Source organism: Lytechinus pictus, unplaced genomic scaffold (assembly GCF_037042905.1).
Source record: "Lytechinus pictus isolate F3 Inbred unplaced genomic scaffold, Lp3.0 scaffold_26, whole genome shotgun sequence".
Classification (NCBI taxonomy): Eukaryota; Metazoa; Echinodermata; class Echinoidea; order Temnopleuroida; family Toxopneustidae; genus Lytechinus; species Lytechinus pictus.
Window position 1 is genome coordinate 786,536 of NW_026974146.1, and position 17,406 is coordinate 803,941.

Sequence of the window (17,406 nt, forward strand, 5' to 3'; positions counted from 1 at the left end):
ATGTCTTCATATTGTTACGATATTCTTTTCCAAAAGAAATCTGTGTGGACCTATAACCCCTTTTGAAAAAAGTGATCTTTCTTTGCCATTTTAGTTTACTTCTTAATGGGAATTTCAACTTTTCTTTGGTATCATCCTATAGAGATACTAAAAATCTATATATATAAATTCAGACATAAGAATCCAATTTGATGTCAACTTGACCTAACCCCTTTTGCAAGTGAGCTCTTCACATGTGTAAATGATGGGTCTCAATTATGATGAAATAAGATGTGGATATTAATAACTAATGCACTTAATCAGTTGTCAATCCAATTGTTTTAGTTCTTGCCATAAAAAAATAAATTAACCTAATTTCATATAATAAAGTACAAAAGAACAAGTGGGAATATGACATCATCAGCCCACCTAATGAATATTCATGAAGACATGCCCAAAACTGTTTCACCGGACTAATGCAAATCTTTAAAATTCAATAACTTCGTTATTTGTCATCCGATTTTGATCAAGTTTTCAGCATTTTGCCTAGTGAATTTTACTCTATTTATTGAGATATAAATATTTCCAGTCTAGACCACCCTTTTAATTTGACCCCCTTAACAAATAAATATTTTAATTGTTCTATCATGGACGTCGGCAATCGGCTTTACCTTTTTATATCAGTACCGCCCTTCTAACACACCTCGCTCAAATCGGACCCTAAATACGTAGTTCAGTACAGCAAAAAATATCCTGTATATACCATTTCAGTGAATGTATTTATACCCTCGAAAATTGGACCGTAAACACGTAGCTTTGCTAGTAAAAATGTACACACTTTTTCCAGTATTTTAGCTTTTCTACACCCTTATTACGTTATGTAACGTGCCCAATCTTGAAAAAGATTCCCTTTTTACGTGTTTTATTGTCGCGCATGGTATCGAGTCGTCAATTTTAAGTGCCCCCCCCCCCCTCCTCTGGGCCTTTTATTGATGATTCCTATAACCATCTTGCTCATTACGAGGTGTACCACAGTTTAATAAGAGTCAAGACAAGTAGAACTTAAAAAATTAAGGTTTGGGAGAGTATAGCATCAAGAAAGAGAACAAGATAGAAAGAAAAAGAGAAATGACAGAGGCTGGGAGATTGAGAGGATAAGAGAATGTGATGAATCGTGGATTGGAGAGGTGGGAAAGTGAGATTGCTTGAATGAATTAATAGGATGAAGAAACAGGAAGAAATACACAAAGTGTAAGAAGATGAGATAAAATGGATGCTTCACAAAGAAAGAATACAGTAGAGTTGATACATCAGAGAAGAATGATAGAGAGAAAACAAAGAAAAGATTGAGGGAGGAAAATAAACAATAATGAAACTAAAATTAGTTGCATTTAGTATCGTGAATTACTGTCAATTTAACAATATTAATCATATAATGTCTAGCAGAGTAACAACGAGAAGCACGTATGGAAGCAGGGGCGGAGCCAGCTTCCGCCAATAGGGGGGGGGGGGGGTTCACCCATATTTTCCCCGATCAGCTGCTCAAAGTTGATTTTTATTTGTTTCTTTGAAGGGGTTGTCTCAGTGGCGTAATGAGCCAAAAATTTTGAGGGGGCTCGATCAAAGGCTCGATCGACGTACTGCAGAAAATTAATAAGTTGCGAGCGAGTGAAGCAAGCTAGCGAAAATGTTGACATTTTTATTACCAAAATTAAAGTTTGTGATAGATTTTTACATAACACTTGGAAAATTAGCCCATTATTTCTTTCTTATCCCCTTCCTTTTCTCTTTCTTTTCTCTTGATCATGAAAACCAATTTTTGGGACGCCTACGTCCTAACAGTCATTTCTTAGCTAAACAACATAAAAGTGTAATAATCTCATTAGCCGTATATAGTGCGAGCGCGAGCTAAACATATTGGGAGTTTTATGTATTTTGTCCTGAAAATTGAACATTCTTGGCAATGTTTGTAACTCTAAACAAGATGCGTATGTAACTATACTGCGAGTGCGAGTATGGGTTCTGGCTTGATCGAAAATGGGCAAGTTAAGGACGTTTTCCATTTAGCGATTAAGATGATGCATATTTTAACTATCAAATAATGCGAGCGCTAAGCACGAGCTGAAAAATTTTGACATTCCGACCTCAAAAAATTTACATTCTAAGCACATTTTTGTAATCATTAACAGTCTAGGTAAGTAACCATGATTGATTGATTGATTGTTTTGCTCTCATCCAAGCGCCTTGAGCATTAAATCAAAATGGAAAAGACGCTATGTAATTCATATGTAATATCATTATTTATTATTTATATATCGGACATGTCAGAGAGAGAGAAAAGAAAATTGATTGATTGATTGAATACCTTGACAGGATAAGGTATAGAATTAATCACCGCTATGGTTATGTTTACTCAAAGGATATGGACAGTATTGTAAAAAAAAAATGAATTCAAAGGGGCTTGAACGTGTGTAGTTATACATGTATATACAATCAGTGTATTCGGGTTGTGCATGCATCCAAGTACTGTAGCATATTAATTTTTGTGTGCAAAGCAGAATATGCTATAGTAAAGCATTAATTCAGATATGAAAATTAGTTTTAGAAAACACACTGAAACTTTTAGGGATAAATTATGTTGATTTGAATTTAATTCAAATCGTGATTTAAATCACCATGTTTTTTATTAGTAAAACATTTATTTAAATTACTTCCAATGAAACATGCATGTACAAATGATTGCCAACGTTTTTATTTGTTAATTTTTTTCTATTCAAAATGATATCATCAAAAAAGGGATAAAACTTCATACCTACAAAGAACAATTAATAATAAATCAAGTCATTAAAAGATTAATCTTGCAAAACCAAATATGTACAGGTTTCCTATTAGCAGGTTACATGTACATCTAGACCCCTATACTCCATTTTTATAAGTGGACGTAAACAATTTTCCCTGTGATTTTTTTCTTTGCCAGTAGAAGAACAAAGTTCTTGTCTAAAATCAGATTGTGTTATGAGGATAGTTTATAAGAAAATATAAGAGAAAGTAAAGGGTTATTGGCAATTCTATTTAGACTGTTAGATCATTTACATAAACTTGTTTGGCTGTTTCAAATGGAAGATGAATATTTTGTCATTAGATCTTACATTTAATTGTTATTCCTTCCTGTTATAATACAACTGATGCTTTCAACAAAGAAAAGAATTATCAATGCAGTTAAAAGTCTCAATAATTTAATTGTTGTCTAAAATACCTCTTATAAAATTATTTTAATTCACTGTTGGCTCACTTCATTCTCAATTGCAGTGCTACCAATAAAACATATGAAATTTTGCATCTGCATAATATATGGAGAGAGCTCTCTAAATAAAATTTTCAAACTGAAAACAGAAATATAGTAAAAATAGGTCATTAAGTAGCAATCAGTATCAGTCATAAGCTGTGTCAGATTGAAAAAAAAAACTATGCCACAGCTTTTATCCTTTGAGTAGAAAGTGATCAAACTCTGTGCATGTACGTTTGTGCTTTTTGAAATATGTATCACACATCTTTTTTGTGGAAATAAACTGTTAAATTGAAAAACAAAATCAGAACAATTCTACACCCTAAATTATGTTGATTGTATGTTGCTCTCCAATTACAAACAATTTGTTCATCTATCCATATGGCATTGACAATGGCACTTCAGAACAAAAATTATGTACATATTTAAAGGGGAATCCAACCCATATAAAAACTTGTTTTTATAAGGAAAAGAAAAATCAGACAAGCTGATAGGTGAAAGTTTGATTGATTGATTGATTGATTGATTGATTTTTATTCGTCAAGAATATCACAGGAGGTTACAATGAAATTGAGGAAATACCTTGACAGGATAGCCCATGAAAGCCGAAAGGCTTATTTCCAATGGGGTCCTATAGTTAGTATAAAACATTAACATATTGTAACAAAAAATATAAACTACGACAAGTACTGGAATATTGGGGGAAAAAAATAAAATACATACAAACATATCCATCAGTCATATAATTTGCAAACATCTGAAGCAAACAATAATCTTCCTAATATGTAAAACAAGATTATATTTTAACATACCCTAATGTATACATTATCTACAATACTAGAAACCAACTGTACAAAATGTGTTATGTTTGAACAATATTGGACAAACAACAAGAAAGTTATGAATTTTTAAAAGTTGTAAATATTGGTAATCACTATACCCATGGAGACTTCAAATTGGCCGCATATGGGATGTGATAGTGATGTAAGGCAAGGACTACTCTTCCATGTACTCCAATACATAATATGGCTAAAATGTCATTTTTCCCAAAAGTTTTAATATCAAATTATATTTTTCTTTCATGAGGACATAAAACAATATACTACTTGGGTTATATTTAGATTACTGCCCCAGGGGAATGGGTACTTAGGAGAAAACCACAAATCCCTGATAATAAAGTACATGGCCTATGGGAAAGTTGTCCTTGCCCCTTGTCATAATTTACTTACCCAGTTGCCAATTTGAAATCTACAAAGTACTAGTGATCTCAATTTTAAAGCAGCTATAACTTTCTTGTTGGTTGTCCGATTTCTTTCAAACTTTCACCATTCTGTTTAATTTATTTTTCTCCTTCCCAACACAACATTTTATGGCCAAGGCTGGATTCCCCTTTAAGAGTAATAAAACAAAAGAAACCCTATTTTTTTAAGACTGAATCCCAACAGAGGATGGGTTTGTACCAAGGCTTGTTCAGAAATGATAGTTCTAAACGATAATTGTGCTTCATTTGGTAAGGTTTTGGAAAGGTTCAATACTACATGACATGTATGCATGCTCTTGGCAAAGGACACTAAATCATTTCAACAACCATACGTGTAGTGCCCTTTGCCAAAAGTGAGCATTTATTTTTATATATTTCCTAGTAAATGTGCTGAAATGAGTGCATTAATACACAAAATCTGCATTGTCACGGGTAACCCAGAGTTTAACATTTTATTTTTTGGTACATGTACGTCATGTATTAAGTTTAAATACATACACTGTATCAATTTTGTAGCTGTAGAAGGTTTCAGCAAAACTGTTAACAACAACCAAATACATATTCAGGTTCATTGTAAAAGAAATCATTCAAATCAACTTGCAACTTTTTTTTCCCAATTGGTCACAGCTTTGCAAGTCATTGTTTTGAAACAGTCAAAGGGTTCCAACTATGGCTTGAAGAACATAAGATGTTTTTACAAACAATAAATAAATGCATTTTTCTTTAACATATGATCTTCAGTCTTTGGCTTGAAAATAGATTTTTAAAAATGTTATGTTTTGAGAAGGTAAGTCTCGGAGTCATTGCATTCTAAAAAAACCTGATCCTCATTACATGTTAGGAGCTCTCTACACCACATGTTGCAGACACAGCAGAAAATATCAGATCTTTATGACTTTAATATTTTCTAAAATGAATAGATATATAAGAATCATTTTAGTAGTAAAATGTATGATTTTAGAATTGATGTCAATGTAGAGGGTTATAATTTTGGTGTTTGTTCTTTGTTTTACTACATTTTTTTGAAATATATGATGAAATAAATAGAAATAATTTAAATCAAGTAGATCCGATTTAATGATACATAAGAAGAGGTACATTAATACAGAAGAAGACTTTCACATGATAATAATTTGAATGGTTGGATGTTCGCGCTTGCAAGAGATAAGGCCTATATATAGTTATTATTCTCTTGGCCTCTTTCAAGATAATTTACCCATTTTGTCTAATGCAATATGAATGAACTAATCTGCTCTATTTATTTCTTTTATTCTACACAGCACAGGAATAAAAACATAGCTCTAGCCAGAGTGGTATAAACAGATGAGATTTACCTCTCTTTTATTTATTTTTTTTCTTTTTGCGTAATCATTGATTTTCAAATCACACAGTTATTTTAAAGGTCAAGTCCAGCTCAGAAAAATGATGATTTAAATCAATAGAGAAAAATCAGACGAGCACAATGCTGAAAATTTCATCAAAATCGGATGTAAAATAAGAAAGTTATGACATTTCAAAGTTTTGCTTATTTTTAACAAAATAGTTATATGAACGAGCCAGTTACATCCAAATGAGAGAGTCGATGATGCACTCACTCACTATTTCTTTTGTTTTTTGTTTGAATTATACAATATTTCAATTTTTACGAATTTGACGATTAGGACCTCCTTGCCTGAAGCACAAAATGTTGAAATAATGGAATTCCACGTGTTCAGGGAGGAATCAAACTTCATTTCACATGACAATGACAAGAAAATCAAAATATTTCATATAATAAAATACAAAAGAAATAGTGAGTGATGTCATCAGTTCCCCCATTTGCATACCGACCGAGATGTGCATATAACTGTTTTGTGAAATGAAGCGAAACTTTAAAATGTCATAACTTTCTTATTTTACATCCGATTTTGATGAAATTTTCAGTGTTATGCTTGTTGAATTTTTCTCTTTTTATTCAATTCAAGTTTTTGTTGGGGTGGACTTGTCCTTTAATTAACTTTGACTATTTAAAGTTATTTTGATATGGTGATTCTGATTTTAACAACATGTTTTCTATTTTCTTTTTTTTTTAAGTAACACACTGTTGCATAGTGTATAGGCCTATGTGTGGTGTTTGTCATGCAGCAAAAAGCAATATCATTTACAGATCTATTGTCAAAAGAGCTAAATTAATTACCATCTACACTCGCCGACAATAAAAAAATAAATACAGGTATACAGGGAAAATGAAGGGTACTGTAGCATAGACTGACCAGAACTCATTGATACCCAAAAGTGGTAATTTGGATAACAGAATCTACCTCCTCTGACGTATTGTTAGAACTATGATGAGTATAATAAGTATATCTCAAGTTTGCCAGTCGAAATATGAAGAGTGATTGTATGCATGCATTAAGACTGTACTTAGTCAATAGTGATTCTAACAATAAAAACTAGGCAGGACTTTCTTTTTACTCATCTATTCATTCATCTACTAGACTGCAAACAGGAATAAATTGGGGTTAAATACAGAACACAAAAAGCACAGAAAAGAAGTTTATTAGCTATTCATTATTATTCCAATGCATTGCAAAATGGTCAATACCCAAAACCACATGCATAGACTGGAAATAATATATTACATGTACTTTTATTTTGATGTTATCTATTTCACTTCATGCGGATTCATGTGTGAGTGCTAAAATTTTTCATACTCATTTTAATAAAACAGTTGCTTATTGAATTCATTCTTTATATTTTGGTTTCTGCGGCAGTGAATTATATTCATGTAGTTGAACATATAAAATGCAAATATTGTTTTGCATTGACTCAAACAAATGAATGATGATGAATTTATATACATGTATACTCATCCTCTGATTTTGAATATACAGGGTAGCAGTACTACTACTACTCACTCACCGGAGAAGATTACATAATGCGCTATTTGCTTTTAGGATTAGAGAAAATATGCCTGAGGTCAAGGGGGCTCTGGGTAAACAAAGTCTTTGTTGAGGTATCGTCCCTCATCGACTTTCAGATTTGTAAAAATCTGAAAACATCGACTTTCAATACTTGTGAGCCTAAAAATAAGCTTATCGCCTTGGATAGTTTGTATCGTCCGAATTTGTGAGTCACCCCTAAAACAAATGTTGGCAATTACTACATAGCAATTAATGGAAAAAGAACATGTCGATCATCTCACCTGCATCATGACATGCATCTGTACTACTGTAGTATTATCTGATCATTCTTCCCAGTCCCAGTCGTAGGCCAACAACCGACGGTGATTCGTGAACTTGACGAAAGATGTCCAATTCAGAACTCGATTACTCCAGTCATGCCAGTAGCAGTAGATCTTGTTGTTTAAGTTAACGACTGATTCTGAACACTTGATCAACATCTCAGCATTTGAATGTCTCCATGATGATGAAAACAATGACCACCAATGAACTGTCAAAGTTCGGAATAGATGAGGAAGAAGAGTTTGTAGAGCAAGAGTACGCGGCCAATTACCAAAATGGCGGAGAGCGACGCGATGTCGTCACTATCTGCGCTGCGTCTCGGGGAATCCCCGAAAAAACTGTTTCCTAATCGCCATACAGATGGCGCTATTTAAAATCTATCAAGGCCCTATATCGGGCCTTGAAATCTATGGAAGATCAAATCCCATTTTTTTCGGGCATGTTGTAAGTTAGTTAGTTAACTTTTTATCCGGGGGAGGGGGCACTTCCATTCACCAGTGGATACCATGCATGAACATTTGGTTTTAAAAAGCACCCTTAAACATATATTTTCCATGTTCTGAAAATGCACCCCTTAACAAGTATTGGCGTGTGAAACCCTACCCTTGTAACAAGTATTAAAAAAATTATAATAAAAATAAACGGTACCCTTGACAAGCATTCCTTTACGGGTATGGTCCGGGCTGAAAACTTCACCAAAATCAGATAACAAACAACAAAATTATTGAATTTTAGATTTTATCAATATTTTGTGAAAACATTTATATACACACCGCCATGAATATTCATGAGGATGGCTGATGATGTCATATCCCCACTATCTTATTTTATTACATGGAATCTGTTTCATTTTTTCATACATGAAGAGTTTAGTTGCAAAAGGGGTTAGGTCCACTTTGGACCATTCCGATAATGCAATATTGATGTGCTATAAAGTACTACCCTATCATTTGAACATGGAACTGGGTATAAAGAAATATACCTGTCTTCATTTTTTTCCTATATATTTTTTTTTCAAATTATCATTGTGAACCTAGCCCCTTTTGCAAGCAAACTTAAATGAATCCAATCTCTTTTGATTAAAAAAGTGATTTTTCTTTGCCACTTTCATTCACGTTTTCGTTTGAATTTCAAATTTTTTTTGGTATCATCAGAGCGACTAAAAATTTAGAGGTTTAGAGAAAGAAAGCAATAATATTTATGAAAATGGACCTAACCCCATTTTGAAAAATGAGTTCTTCAGAAGAGTTTGGTTGCAAAAGGGATTAGGTCCATTCAAAGAAAATCATTTTTTTTTAGTTTTCCCATATTGCAATATTCTTATGCGAAACTGAAATTTCATGGTACCCTACCATGAGAACATAAAATTTGGTATAAAACAAATCTTCATGTCTTCATATTGTTACGATATTCTTTTCCAAAAGAAATCTGTGTGGACCTATAACCCCTTTTGAAAAAAGTGATCTTTCTTTGCCATTTTAGTTTACTTCTTAATGGGAATTTCAACTTTTCTTTGGTATCATCCTATAGAGATACTAAAAATCTATATATATAAATTCAGACATAAGAATCCAATTTGATGTCAACTTGACCTAACCCCTTTTGCAAGTGAGCTCTTCACATGTGTAAATGATGGGTCTCAATTATGATGAAATAAGATGTGGATATTAATAACTAATGCACTTAATCAGTTGTCAATCCAATTGTTTTAGTTCTTGCCATAAAAAAATAAATTAACCTAATTTCATATAATAAAGTACAAAAGAACAAGTGGGAATATGACATCATCAGCCCACCTAATGAATATTCATGAAGACATGCCCAAAACTGTTTCACCGGACTAATGCAAATCTTTAAAATTCAATAACTTCGTTATTTGTCATCCGATTTTGATCAAGTTTTCAGCATTTTGCCTAGTGAATTTTACTCTATTTATTGAGATATAAATATTTCCAGTCTAGACCACCCTTTTAATTTGACCCCCTTAACAAATAAATATTTTAATTGTTCTATCATGGACGTCGGCAATCGGCTTTACCTTTTTATATCAGTACCGCCCTTCTAACACACCTCGCTCAAATCGGACCCTAAATACGTAGTTCAGTACAGCAAAAAATATCCTGTATATACCATTTCAGTGAATGTATTTATACCCTCGAAAATTGGACCGTAAACACGTAGCTTTGCTAGTAAAAATGTACACACTTTTTCCAGTATTTTAGCTTTTCTACACCCTTATTACGTTATGTAACGTGCCCAATCTTGAAAAAGATTCCCTTTTTACGTGTTTTATTGTCGCGCATGGTATCGAGTCGTCAATTTTAAGTGCCCCCCCCCCCCTCCTCTGGGCCTTTTATTGATGATTCCTATAACCATCTTGCTCATTACGAGGTGTACCACAGTTTAATAAGAGTCAAGACAAGTAGAACTTAAAAAATTAAGGTTTGGGAGAGTATAGCATCAAGAAAGAGAACAAGATAGAAAGAAAAAGAGAAATGACAGAGGCTGGGAGATTGAGAGGATAAGAGAATGTGATGAATCGTGGATTGGAGAGGTGGGAAAGTGAGATTGCTTGAATGAATTAATAGGATGAAGAAACAGGAAGAAATACACAAAGTGTAAGAAGATGAGATAAAATGGATGCTTCACAAAGAAAGAATACAGTAGAGTTGATACATCAGAGAAGAATGATAGAGAGAAAACAAAGAAAAGATTGAGGGAGGAAAATAAACAATAATGAAACTAAAATTAGTTGCATTTAGTATCGTGAATTACTGTCAATTTAACAATATTAATCATATAATGTCTAGCAGAGTAACAACGAGAAGCACGTATGGAAGCAGGGGCGGAGCCAGCTTCCGCCAATAGGGGGGGGGGGGGGTTCACCCATATTTTCCCCGATCAGCTGCTCAAAGTTGATTTTTATTTGTTTCTTTGAAGGGGTTGTCTCAGTGGCGTAATGAGCCAAAAATTTTGAGGGGGCTCGATCAAAGGCTCGATCGACGTACTGCAGAAAATTAATAAGTTGCGAGCGAGTGAAGCAAGCTAGCGAAAATGTTGACATTTTTATTACCAAAATTAAAGTTTGTGATAGATTTTTACATAACACTTGGAAAATTAGCCCATTATTTCTTTCTTATCCCCTTCCTTTTCTCTTTCTTTTCTCTTGATCATGAAAACCAATTTTTGGGACGCCTACGTCCTAACAGTCATTTCTTAGCTAAACAACATAAAAGTGTAATAATCTCATTAGCCGTATATAGTGCGAGCGCGAGCTAAACATATTGGGAGTTTTATGTATTTTGTCCTGAAAATTGAACATTCTTGGCAATGTTTGTAACTCTAAACAAGATGCGTATGTAACTATACTGCGAGTGCGAGTATGGGTTCTGGCTTGATCGAAAATGGGCAAGTTAAGGACGTTTTCCATTTAGCGATTAAGATGATGCATATTTTAACTATCAAATAATGCGAGCGCTAAGCACGAGCTGAAAAATTTTGACATTCCGACCTCAAAAAATTTACATTCTAAGCACATTTTTGTAATCATTAACAGTCTAGGTAAGTAACCATGATTGATTGATTGATTGTTTTGCTCTCATCCAAGCGCCTTGAGCATTAAATCAAAATGGAAAAGACGCTATGTAATTCATATGTAATATCATTATTTATTATTTATATATCGGACATGTCAGAGAGAGAGAAAAGAAAATTGATTGATTGATTGAATACCTTGACAGGATAAGGTATAGAATTAATCACCGCTATGGTTATGTTTACTCAAAGGATATGGACAGTATTGTAAAAAAAAAATGAATTCAAAGGGGCTTGAACGTGTGTAGTTATACATGTATATACAATCAGTGTATTCGGGTTGTGCATGCATCCAAGTACTGTAGCATATTAATTTTTGTGTGCAAAGCAGAATATGCTATAGTAAAGCATTAATTCAGATATGAAAATTAGTTTTAGAAAACACACTGAAACTTTTAGGGATAAATTATGTTGATTTGAATTTAATTCAAATCGTGATTTAAATCACCATGTTTTTTATTAGTAAAACATTTATTTAAATTACTTCCAATGAAACATGCATGTACAAATGATTGCCAACGTTTTTATTTGTTAATTTTTTTCTATTCAAAATGATATCATCAAAAAAGGGATAAAACTTCATACCTACAAAGAACAATTAATAATAAATCAAGTCATTAAAAGATTAATCTTGCAAAACCAAATATGTACAGGTTTCCTATTAGCAGGTTACATGTACATCTAGACCCCTATACTCCATTTTTATAAGTGGACGTAAACAATTTTCCCTGTGATTTTTTTCTTTGCCAGTAGAAGAACAAAGTTCTTGTCTAAAATCAGATTGTGTTATGAGGATAGTTTATAAGAAAATATAAGAGAAAGTAAAGGGTTATTGGCAATTCTATTTAGACTGTTAGATCATTTACATAAACTTGTTTGGCTGTTTCAAATGGAAGATGAATATTTTGTCATTAGATCTTACATTTAATTGTTATTCCTTCCTGTTATAATACAACTGATGCTTTCAACAAAGAAAAGAATTATCAATGCAGTTAAAAGTCTCAATAATTTAATTGTTGTCTAAAATACCTCTTATAAAATTATTTTAATTCACTGTTGGCTCACTTCATTCTCAATTGCAGTGCTACCAATAAAACATATGAAATTTTGCATCTGCATAATATATGGAGAGAGCTCTCTAAATAAAATTTTCAAACTGAAAACAGAAATATAGTAAAAATAGGTCATTAAGTAGCAATCAGTATCAGTCATAAGCTGTGTCAGATTGAAAAAAAAAACTATGCCACAGCTTTTATCCTTTGAGTAGAAAGTGATCAAACTCTGTGCATGTACGTTTGTGCTTTTTGAAATATGTATCACACATCTTTTTTGTGGAAATAAACTGTTAAATTGAAAAACAAAATCAGAACAATTCTACACCCTAAATTATGTTGATTGTATGTTGCTCTCCAATTACAAACAATTTGTTCATCTATCCATATGGCATTGACAATGGCACTTCAGAACAAAAATTATGTACATATTTAAAGGGGAATCCAACCCATATAAAAACTTGTTTTTATAAGGAAAAGAAAAATCAGACAAGCTGATAGGTGAAAGTTTGATTGATTGATTGATTGATTGATTGATTTTTATTCGTCAAGAATATCACAGGAGGTTACAATGAAATTGAGGAAATACCTTGACAGGATAGCCCATGAAAGCCGAAAGGCTTATTTCCAATGGGGTCCTATAGTTAGTATAAAACATTAACATATTGTAACAAAAAATATAAACTACGACAAGTACTGGAATATTGGGGGAAAAAAATAAAATACATACAAACATATCCATCAGTCATATAATTTGCAAACATCTGAAGCAAACAATAATCTTCCTAATATGTAAAACAAGATTATATTTTAACATACCCTAATGTATACATTATCTACAATACTAGAAACCAACTGTACAAAATGTGTTATGTTTGAACAATATTGGACAAACAACAAGAAAGTTATGAATTTTTAAAAGTTGTAAATATTGGTAATCACTATACCCATGGAGACTTCAAATTGGCCGCATATGGGATGTGATAGTGATGTAAGGCAAGGACTACTCTTCCATGTACTCCAATACATAATATGGCTAAAATGTCATTTTTCCCAAAAGTTTTAATATCAAATTATATTTTTCTTTCATGAGGACATAAAACAATATACTACTTGGGTTATATTTAGATTACTGCCCCAGGGGAATGGGTACTTAGGAGAAAACCACAAATCCCTGATAATAAAGTACATGGCCTATGGGAAAGTTGTCCTTGCCCCTTGTCATAATTTACTTACCCAGTTGCCAATTTGAAATCTACAAAGTACTAGTGATCTCAATTTTAAAGCAGCTATAACTTTCTTGTTGGTTGTCCGATTTCTTTCAAACTTTCACCATTCTGTTTAATTTATTTTTCTCCTTCCCAACACAACATTTTATGGCCAAGGCTGGATTCCCCTTTAAGAGTAATAAAACAAAAGAAACCCTATTTTTTTAAGACTGAATCCCAACAGAGGATGGGTTTGTACCAAGGCTTGTTCAGAAATGATAGTTCTAAACGATAATTGTGCTTCATTTGGTAAGGTTTTGGAAAGGTTCAATACTACATGACATGTATGCATGCTCTTGGCAAAGGACACTAAATCATTTCAACAACCATACGTGTAGTGCCCTTTGCCAAAAGTGAGCATTTATTTTTATATATTTCCTAGTAAATGTGCTGAAATGAGTGCATTAATACACAAAATCTGCATTGTCACGGGTAACCCAGAGTTTAACATTTTATTTTTTGGTACATGTACGTCATGTATTAAGTTTAAATACATACACTGTATCAATTTTGTAGCTGTAGAAGGTTTCAGCAAAACTGTTAACAACAACCAAATACATATTCAGGTTCATTGTAAAAGAAATCATTCAAATCAACTTGCAACTTTTTTTTCCCAATTGGTCACAGCTTTGCAAGTCATTGTTTTGAAACAGTCAAAGGGTTCCAACTATGGCTTGAAGAACATAAGATGTTTTTACAAACAATAAATAAATGCATTTTTCTTTAACATATGATCTTCAGTCTTTGGCTTGAAAATAGATTTTTAAAAATGTTATGTTTTGAGAAGGTAAGTCTCGGAGTCATTGCATTCTAAAAAAACCTGATCCTCATTACATGTTAGGAGCTCTCTACACCACATGTTGCAGACACAGCAGAAAATATCAGATCTTTATGACTTTAATATTTTCTAAAATGAATAGATATATAAGAATCATTTTAGTAGTAAAATGTATGATTTTAGAATTGATGTCAATGTAGAGGGTTATAATTTTGGTGTTTGTTCTTTGTTTTACTACATTTTTTTGAAATATATGATGAAATAAATAGAAATAATTTAAATCAAGTAGATCCGATTTAATGATACATAAGAAGAGGTACATTAATACAGAAGAAGACTTTCACATGATAATAATTTGAATGGTTGGATGTTCGCGCTTGCAAGAGATAAGGCCTATATATAGTTATTATTCTCTTGGCCTCTTTCAAGATAATTTACCCATTTTGTCTAATGCAATATGAATGAACTAATCTGCTCTATTTATTTCTTTTATTCTACACAGCACAGGAATAAAAACATAGCTCTAGCCAGAGTGGTATAAACAGATGAGATTTACCTCTCTTTTATTTATTTTTTTTCTTTTTGCGTAATCATTGATTTTCAAATCACACAGTTATTTTAAAGGTCAAGTCCAGCTCAGAAAAATGATGATTTAAATCAATAGAGAAAAATCAGACGAGCACAATGCTGAAAATTTCATCAAAATCGGATGTAAAATAAGAAAGTTATGACATTTCAAAGTTTTGCTTATTTTTAACAAAATAGTTATATGAACGAGCCAGTTACATCCAAATGAGAGAGTCGATGATGCACTCACTCACTATTTCTTTTGTTTTTTGTTTGAATTATACAATATTTCAATTTTTACGAATTTGACGATTAGGACCTCCTTGCCTGAAGCACAAAATGTTGAAATAATGGAATTCCACGTGTTCAGGGAGGAATCAAACTTCATTTCACATGACAATGACAAGAAAATCAAAATATTTCATATAATAAAATACAAAAGAAATAGTGAGTGATGTCATCAGTTCCCCCATTTGCATACCGACCGAGATGTGCATATAACTGTTTTGTGAAATGAAGCGAAACTTTAAAATGTCATAACTTTCTTATTTTACATCCGATTTTGATGAAATTTTCAGTGTTATGCTTGTTGAATTTTTCTCTTTTTATTCAATTCAAGTTTTTGTTGGGGTGGACTTGTCCTTTAATTAACTTTGACTATTTAAAGTTATTTTGATATGGTGATTCTGATTTTAACAACATGTTTTCTATTTTCTTTTTTTTTTAAGTAACACACTGTTGCATAGTGTATAGGCCTATGTGTGGTGTTTGTCATGCAGCAAAAAGCAATATCATTTACAGATCTATTGTCAAAAGAGCTAAATTAATTACCATCTACACTCGCCGACAATAAAAAAATAAATACAGGTATACAGGGAAAATGAAGGGTACTGTAGCATAGACTGACCAGAACTCATTGATACCCAAAAGTGGTAATTTGGATAACAGAATCTACCTCCTCTGACGTATTGTTAGAACTATGATGAGTATAATAAGTATATCTCAAGTTTGCCAGTCGAAATATGAAGAGTGATTGTATGCATGCATTAAGACTGTACTTAGTCAATAGTGATTCTAACAATAAAAACTAGGCAGGACTTTCTTTTTACTCATCTATTCATTCATCTACTAGACTGCAAACAGGAATAAATTGGGGTTAAATACAGAACACAAAAAGCACAGAAAAGAAGTTTATTAGCTATTCATTATTATTCCAATGCATTGCAAAATGGTCAATACCCAAAACCACATGCATAGACTGGAAATAATATATTACATGTACTTTTATTTTGATGTTATCTATTTCACTTCATGCGGATTCATGTGTGAGTGCTAAAATTTTTCATACTCATTTTAATAAAACAGTTGCTTATTGAATTCATTCTTTATATTTTGGTTTCTGCGGCAGTGAATTATATTCATGTAGTTGAACATATAAAATGCAAATATTGTTTTGCATTGACTCAAACAAATGAATGATGATGAATTTATATACATGTATACTCATCCTCTGATTTTGAATATACAGGGTAGCAGTACTACTACTACTCACTCACCGGAGAAGATTACATAATGCGCTATTTGCTTTTAGGATTAGAGAAAATATGCCTGAGGTCAAGGGGGCTCTGGGTAAACAAAGTCTTTGTTGAGGTATCGTCCCTCATCGACTTTCAGATTTGTAAAAATCTGAAAACATCGACTTTCAATACTTGTGAGCCTAAAAATAAGCTTATCGCCTTGGATAGTTTGTATCGTCCGAATTTGTGAGTCACCCCTAAAACAAATGTTGGCAATTACTACATAGCAATTAATGGAAAAAGAACATGTCGATCATCTCACCTGCATCATGACATGCATCTGTACTACTGTAGTATTATCTGATCATTCTTCCCAGTCCCAGTCGTAGGCCAACAACCGACGGTGATTCGTGAACTTGACGAAAGATGTCCAATTCAGAACTCGATTACTCCAGTCATGCCAGTAGCAGTAGATCTTGTTGTTTAAGTTAACGACTGATTCTGAACACTTGATCAACATCTCAGCATTTGAATGTCTCCATGATGATGAAAACAATGACCACCAATGAACTGTCAAAGTTCGGAATAGATGAGGAAGAAGAGTTTGTAGAGCAAGAGTACGCGGCCAATTACCAAAATGGCGGAGAGCGACGCGATGTCGTCACTATCTGCGCTGCGTCTCGGGGAATCCCCGAAAAAACTGTTTCCTAATCGCCATACAGATGGCGCTATTTAAAATCTATCAAGGCCCTATATCGGGCCTTGAAATCTATGGAAGATCAAATCCCATTTTTTTCGGGCATGTTGTAAGTTAGTTAGTTAACTTTTTATCCGGGGGAGGGGGCACTTCCATTCACCAGTGGATACCATGCATGAACAT

General features: G+C 32.9%; 1 protein-coding gene across 2 annotated transcripts in view; it reads right to left on the reverse strand.

The window, feature by feature from the left end:
* Positions 1-17,186, reverse strand: part of LOC135158040 (uncharacterized) — a 38,701-nt gene extending 21,515 nt beyond the window's left edge. The window contains exons 1-2 of one of the 2 annotated variants that reach the window (XM_064115306.1): positions 16,849-17,186; positions 7,711-7,958 (exon numbers count right to left, since the gene is read on the reverse strand). The gene's annotated coding sequence lies outside the window, so the exon portion shown is untranslated. Of the gene's footprint in view, positions 1-7,710; positions 8,071-16,848 lie in introns of those variants that run through there. The other variant, XM_064115305.1, reaches the window with a different exon arrangement.
* Positions 17,187-17,406: the final 220 nt, after the last annotated feature.